The sequence below is a fragment of the Bos taurus genome, chromosome 17 (genome assembly GCF_002263795.3).
Source record: "Bos taurus isolate L1 Dominette 01449 registration number 42190680 breed Hereford chromosome 17, ARS-UCD2.0, whole genome shotgun sequence".
NCBI lineage: Eukaryota > Metazoa > Chordata > Mammalia > Artiodactyla > Bovidae > Bos > Bos taurus.
Genome location: NC_037344.1, coordinates 34,964,305 through 34,971,959, shown reverse-complemented (window position 1 = coordinate 34,971,959; position 7,655 = coordinate 34,964,305). Strand labels below are relative to the sequence as shown.

General features: G+C 35.9%; 1 long non-coding RNA gene across 1 annotated transcript; it reads left to right on the top strand.

Annotated features, from left to right (window-relative positions):
• The first annotated feature begins 269 nt into the window (after positions 1-269).
• LOC132342598 (uncharacterized) lies at positions 270-6,934 on the top strand. Its single transcript, XR_009491031.1, has 3 exons — positions 270-4,851; positions 5,799-5,929; positions 6,458-6,934. It is a non-coding gene; the product is annotated as an uncharacterized lncRNA (long non-coding RNA).
• The last annotated feature ends 721 nt before the right edge of the window (positions 6,935-7,655 follow it).

Genomic DNA, 7,655 nt, shown 5'->3' with positions numbered 1-7,655 from the left:
AATTCTCTGTTTCTCTTGACCCTAATAAAGGAGCTGATAAATGACTGGATTCTAACGAGTTATTCAGTGATTTTAAAAGAGGTGTCCTCATAAAGATCAGACCAGTGTCTCAAATTAATTTCTAACTATAAAAATGATGTTTATTTGCCACATTATGTATATATTTCATTTTTGTAAATATGTAAATAAAACTCTAAGATCCTTTTTATATAGAAGAGCTCCTAGGGAGTAGGATTTAAGATTGTGGCCATCAAAAGCCAAATAGTCTGATATGCAGAAATATTCAGGTTTTCCTTTGAAGGTGGCAACAACCTTAAACCCAAGTCTTTTTGTCTGTATTATATGTATCTCCCAACAGTGTGGCATAGACACATTTCCTCCTTCTTTCACAAATGGAGGCATTATAATGATTTCTTGATATTTCATACCAAAAGTAATGGTAGATTATCTTTTAAAAAAATCTTACTTGAATATGAGAGAAATGCTCTAAAAACTCAGTCTTGGAGAATAAATAATCAACATCTAGGTCAGGAGAACTGGAAACTGTTCAGTTGCCCCACATTTAGCCGGGCTAAGAAAGCTTTCTTGTCACTCAGGTGGTGCAGGGAGTCTGCACGGCACTCCTTGGACAGGTGTTTATTGGCTCATCACTTAGAGAGCCACATATATTATGGGATTATTCATAGCTGGTACACGTATTCATTTTAAAATACTTTTCCAGTTCCTTCTGGGTTAGAGAGAATATCACATTAAGGTGGAAAGAACAAGAAATGGATAGACTGACGGACATGGAAAAAGGGAGCAAGGGACGGTGAAAGGGAAATGGATTCATTATGACACAGATGCAAAATTCCCTAGTTAAGAACAATACAGCATTACAAATATACATGTAAAGGTATGGTTTGGTACTTTTCCATTAATTTTTCAATTGACCTCTTTGACCTCCTAAAGAAGAGTTTCTGACTAAAAGGGGGTTTCCTCACCACTCAGTTCTTTCTTTGGCTGGTCCTACAGCAAAACAGCGATCCTATATTTGGCCCTTCGGACAGTTGCCATGGAAATGAGAATGGCAAACATTTTCAGCTTTCTGGCTTCACTATGGGATCCAGCGTAGAACATGATTAAGCTGTCAGAGAACCTCCTGAAGTTAAGTTTTACCTGATAACTAAAAGTTTCCAGAAAAATGGTGACACATACGGGAAGGAAAATAGATTGCTTAACTCACTCTGAAAAATCCCTTTGATTCATAGACTGTCTGCATGATTGAAACATAAGAAAACCATGTCTTTCTCTAATCAGACTCTTCTCAATTCACACATTTGTACCTCAGGGAGCAAGTAAAACCTCCCTGTGCTTGTGTGAGGAGGAATCACATTAACAAAAGGAAAACGGGTCTCCTGAGTGCTGAAGAGACAAGGAAGCAAGATGCTAAATTAGGGATGAGAAGTGACAGAGTAAATGAGAGGGAGGGAATCCAATGCTGTTCAAACCATTTTTAAGGAAAATTACATATCTTATTTGTGGGGTGGAGGGATGTGAATGTCAAAGAATATTGGTTTTTCACAGCTGGAATCAGAGATGACTGGGAGCTTGAGGGGCTGCTCTACAATGGATTTGAAACTCTCTTTGTTCCATTTGTCCCAGACAAGACCTGGCTTCTCTGGGAAAACACTCTAGCTATCACTTTGAACCCACTGAGAAGTTCTGTTCTACATCACTGCCCCCTAATGAAGCTCTATCAGACAGAGTAAGGTCAGCAGTTTTTATACTGGAAGTAAAGAGGGCAGACCACTCCACGTAGTACCATGACTACAAACAAAAGAGCTGATTTGCAGATGCCAATAGAGAGCTACTTGGAAGAAGACTTTCCAGATATTGGCGGAACAGGAAAAAGAAGTTATAATTTGAAAAGATGATGTGCTCTATGTTCCATTTGGGATTGTTTAGTTCTTCTAGTTAGAAATATCCCTTCATCTGTATACTTGCTGGAGAGTGTGTAAATTATTATAGCCACTTTGGAGATCAATTTGGAAACATCTAGAGAAGTTGAAGATGCAGAGTTCATATGGCCCAACAATTTTACTACTAGATGACTACTATAGAGTGAATTGTGTTTGCCCAAAATTCATATATTGAAGCCTTAACTCCCAAAGGACTGTATCTGGAGGTAGGGTCCTTAATAAGTAATTAAGGTACAATGAGATCATTAAGGTGGGGCCCTAAACTGATAGGAAAAGAAGAGGTAGGAGCTCTCCTCTCCTTCTGTCTGCCATGTGAAAATAGAGCTGGAAGTGACCATCTACAACCCAAGGAGAGAGCATTCAGCAGAATCCAACCATGCTGACACCCTTATCTTGGACGTCCAGCCTCTAGAACTGTGAGAAAATAAATTTTTGCTGTTTAAACCACCCAACTTATGGTATTTCGTTACAGCAGCCAAAGCTAACTAAGACAGTGACTATTCTAAAAAAGTTCTTATGCATATGCCTGAAAGAAATATATAAAGATGTTCATTAGAGTATTGTTCCTAATAGTAAAAGTAAGGAAACCATCTGACTTCCATTAGAGAAAGAAATATCTTGTTCACATAACAGAATTCTATAGATCAGTTGAAATGAATGAACAATATTAGCATGTACCAATGTAAATAAATCTCAACAATATGTCAAGTAAAAAAATCAAGCTGACAAAATATATTTATATATACTGTCATGAAATGTTCAAAACACCCAAAATAATAGTTTATAAATTTAGAGGTACATATTTGTTATAATTAAAGTACAAACATATGCAAGAACTTCTGAGAAGGGAGGTAAAAATGATACTTAAGGCAAGGGGGTGATTTTTGCTATATCTGTAATGTTTTATTTTTCAATACGAAATGAGATTTGTGCCAGTTTCAGCAGATTGTTTACATCTTTCAAATCTAAGTGGTAAATGCATAGTATCTGTTAATTACTTGTGGGTTTCACATATTTCATAAATAAAGGTTGTTTTCCCTTATCATCTGGTTTCAAACAGTACAAGAGTGCATTTTAGATAGATAGTTTTCTTATCTACCTTTTGTATATGCTGCAATAGAAAGCCCAGAGAAGGTAGCTGTCATGACCAAAGTGACCAACTTGTAACTCGAGGATTAGAAAGTAGCTGTTTTTTTCTATGGTGTACCCTCTGTCTGTTAATTGCTTGTTATAGGGACAAGGACTCCAACTTGATCATCTAAGCCAGAAATACTCCAAATCCTGTCCAACTGTGGAAGGGAATGCTTGAACCCCCTGAACCCTCCCTGTCCTCCAAACCACATTCCATGATCACATCACCTGTTTTACTCACTCACGGATGTCAGCCCTCCTGAGCAGCGTTCAGATTTTCCAGTTTCAAACAAAAGAATATATAGAAGCAAGATTACTGATCTAGAAATTTTCCAAAGCAATTGAAAGGTTGGTGAATCTAAACATGGATTAACAGCATGAGAAAGAGTGGTCATTATACTGAATTTCTAAATTAATCTAAATAATTGAATTTCTTAAAAAAAGAAAAAGGATGACATGAAGGATGCCACAATATAATTCTGAAATAATAAGTAGAAAATATTCAGGGACATTAAGAATAAGAATTGGTTTTGCAACACCTAACATATACAGACCAAAGAAGAAAAAACAAATCCATTATCAGATGCATTTTATTATGTTTTATGTAGTTGGGGTGAGGAATTTTGGCTGCGTTGATTAGGTTGTGTTGACCCACTTCAGACACTTGATGGTATCCTTTAACCTACATTTCCTAGAAGATAAATAAGTAAATAAAAAAGACTTGGAGGAAGATTGAACTTATTTTGAGAAATAATGACTAAATATGCAAGTTATGCATAGTTTCATACTTCAAATTTACCAAAAATACACACTTGGGGAAAGATGCTATTACTCACGTACAGTGACTGGGTCACACACAGACACACACCCTAGGCCACCCATAGAGAAGAGAATGGTCTCGCATCTTGCTCAAATCAGATTACCTTTTTTTTTTTTTCCATTGTCTGGATTTTACTGGTTCTCCAAAGTGTGTTTTCCACAGTGTTCTCACCTGTTGCTTCCATCATCAGAGCCCTATCTCTGTTTCCAAAAAAACCCCCACACAACTTAGCCTCCTGTTTATCTGGTTGTTTGAAATTTGTTTTTTTAATTCTATCTTGATAATTAGTATTTCTAAAACATTCTCTTTCTACATGCTCTGTGTCCTCAGGCTAGATGCCTCTGTGACATTTCCCTGCTGGGTTGGAGAACAGATGTTTTAACTCTAGTTCTCTGGGCAGGAAGGATGGCCGTAGTGCTTGGGTTAGCAGGGAAAACGTGAAGGCCCTGACACAGTTTCCATCCCATTATCAGACACTTCTCAGAACACAGTAGTTCAAGAGTGTTAGCCAGTGATAGTATGAGGTTGTTACTCGCATTTATAGCGTTTTACTTCTTATATTTTATATGGTTTGATATTTGATTTATCCACAATATATTCCTAAGAGAAGTAAAATGTATTTACATATTTCTAATAAAATGACAGAAGGAAACAATGTAACCAATGCACCTATATGTTTCCCTTTAATTTTAAAGTTAAAGGACCCCATTCTGGGACATAATTTACTTTGACTGTAAGTGTTCATTTTTTGAAGGGATTGGGGGCAGGAGGAGAAGGGGACGACAGAGGATGAGATGGCTGGATGGCATCACTGGCTGGATGGACGTGAGTCTGAGTGAACTCCGGGAGTTGGTGATGGACAGGGAGGCCTGGTGTGCTGCGATTCATGGGGTCACAAAGAGTCGGACACAACTGAGCGACTGAACTGAACTGAACTGAGTTAGTTCTTTTGTATGTTGCTTTTTCCCAAACTGAGTGTTATAGAACTGTGTTATTGAGTCTTTTGTTAAGCATGAAGGAAAAAAAGTGTTCCACTCTCAACTAAACTGGAGCTAGAAAAAATTAAATGTTTCATTTTGCAAGAGTTCAGAGTCTATATGATTATCCAGCACACAACCCAAGAGATGCTAAGGTAAACAGCGTAACAGCACCCTTCCTTCTTTTTGATGTTGTATTGTGGGATGCTTATTAATATTACTTGAACGCTGTATTTGTAAATCCTTAAGCAGGTTATATTGACTTATATTTCTTCTTCTTTTTTTGCCATGCCTTGTGGCTTCTAGGATCTTAGTTCCCCAACCAGGGACTGAACCTGGGCCCTCAGCAGCAAAAGCACAGAGTCCTAAGCACAAGAACACCAAGGGATTCCCTTGACTTGTATTTCCAATTCATTTTTATAATAGTTTCCTAACCAAGTTTTAAATGCAATTGCATTTTTAAAACTTTAAATTATAAGCTTTATGTTCATAAAACTTTAGCTCATACACAGCTATGGTGTATAAAATGCAGACATCTTCACCCTCTCCCTAATCACACTCTCCTCTCCTAGAAGTAACCATTGTCAACAGTCTAGTGAGTCCCATTTTAGTCATCTTTTCATGAAATAATTGGATTCTTACCTCAGATAGAGGACAATGTCAAAATTGTGTTGGAGGGAGAATTTAGCCATTTTTTAAAATCTTCAAATAGTATATTCCATGGCTTACATTTTGAATAGTGTCAGATTTAGTTTTAAGTGAAACTCTTGACTTTTTATTAACATAAATAACTACTTACCAAGAAAGTATGTTAAATAATAATACAGCTTCTATACATTTTCCCTCAAATTGTGCTAGATAAATTATATCTTTAATTTTGATCTTTCTTTAAATCCTTCACTAATTTAGGTCAAACTCTGAGGATAAGCATATATCAAACCAGGCCATCACTCACCAAACTGAGACAAAACCTTAACGCCCTCTAGTGGAGAGACTGTTCCATGCTCCATTACGTGAGACCAACCTTCTGACTCCCAGGGGTAAGAGAAATTTGTGTGAGTTCATTTTTTAAAATATTTATCTATTTTAATTGACTGATGATTGGTTTACAATAGTGGTTTGATTTCTGTGATACATCAACATGAATTAACCACAGGTGTACTATATGAGCTCTTAATATTAGAATATTACTTCTTTCTTTTGTTTATTTAACAAATATTTAAATTTGTAATTTAAAATTTCCTGGTTAGAATGAACCATCACCAAGAACACAAGGGAAAATATTGGGTGGGGGGTGCCTATACACAAAATATCAATAACTTTGTTACTGTAATTAGTCTCTGATCTTCCAAGTTACCTGCTTGTCTTGACTGCCTACTCTTGGCCATATCATGACTCTCTACTATTGAATCTACAAAGAATTAAATCTATTCCTTTGTTTTAAAAAGTTATCTTTTTCTTTGGTTTTATTTCTCCAGATTTATCACTTCTCTTAAGTATCGCTTCATTAATTTTTCCGAACAACAGCAAAAATAACCACTGAATTCATTTTCTGTTTTTCTCCTCAGAATACGGTTTATCAGCCTTTCCCATTTATAACATGATGCCTGTTCCAAGGAATGATGAGAGCAGCAGAGCACAGTGGTTAAGAATAGAGGGGTGGAGCTAGAAGCACTGACTCCGAGTCCAAAGGAGCCATTTACTATCCATATGATCTTGGACTAGTCACTTAGATCCTCATTTTCTTAGTTCCCTCATCTGTAAAATCAAAACGATGGTGACAGTACCCAGAAAGCCTAGGACTTAACTAAGAAAATCCATGTAAAGGAGGTAGAACAGTGCCTAACATGTAAAAAGCACTCGATGACTGTTACTTAATATTGCTATTTCATCAGTCTTATGAATAAATAATAAGGTAGCATGAATAAAAGATTTGAATCCAACCTCTTTTTTCAAATGCGGTTGTTCACTAGTCACCTTCTGTATTTTATATACCTACTAGAAGAAAACTATCTCCTGTGGAGAAATATCACAACATTTATTAATATAACCCCTCCAATTTTTTTATCTACAATATCTGGCTAAAAAACATCAAATAACTAAATGCCACAATTAAAAATAACAATAATAATAAACCTGGGATAATGAAGATATTGAAGTAATCAGACAGAGGACTTAAAATTAAAATAATAAATGGGTTCAATAAAACAGAATAAAATATGAAGAATTTCAACAGAAACCTGGATTCTATTAGATATGGCAGAACAGAGAACTTTTGGCAAACTGGAAAACAAGTAACTGAACTATAGTCTGAAGCCGAGAGAGAATAAGAAATAGAAAATACAAAAAAGAGTGTAAGAGATATATATATGAAGAATAATGATACAGTTTAACATGCATATTGGAGTTCTGGAAATAGAGAGGAAATGATAGTTCAGAAACAATATTTGAAGAAATATTAGCTAAAAATGTTTCAAAGTTAACAAAAGACATTAAGCCACAGAATCTAGCTATACTATGAGCCTCATGTAGAATAAAAGTATAAAGAAAACCACACTTGGCTACATCAGAGTTAAGCTGCTAATAACAAAGACAAATGGAAGCATCTTAAAGCACTCAGAGGGGGAAACAAAAAACCCACACATTACCTTCAAAGAAGCAGCAATAAAGAATGTGCTTACTTTACAACAGAAACGATGGAAATCAGAACAAAATGGAATGGCATGAAAATGTAAAAGAACAAAAATCCTTCCTACCTTCTCACCT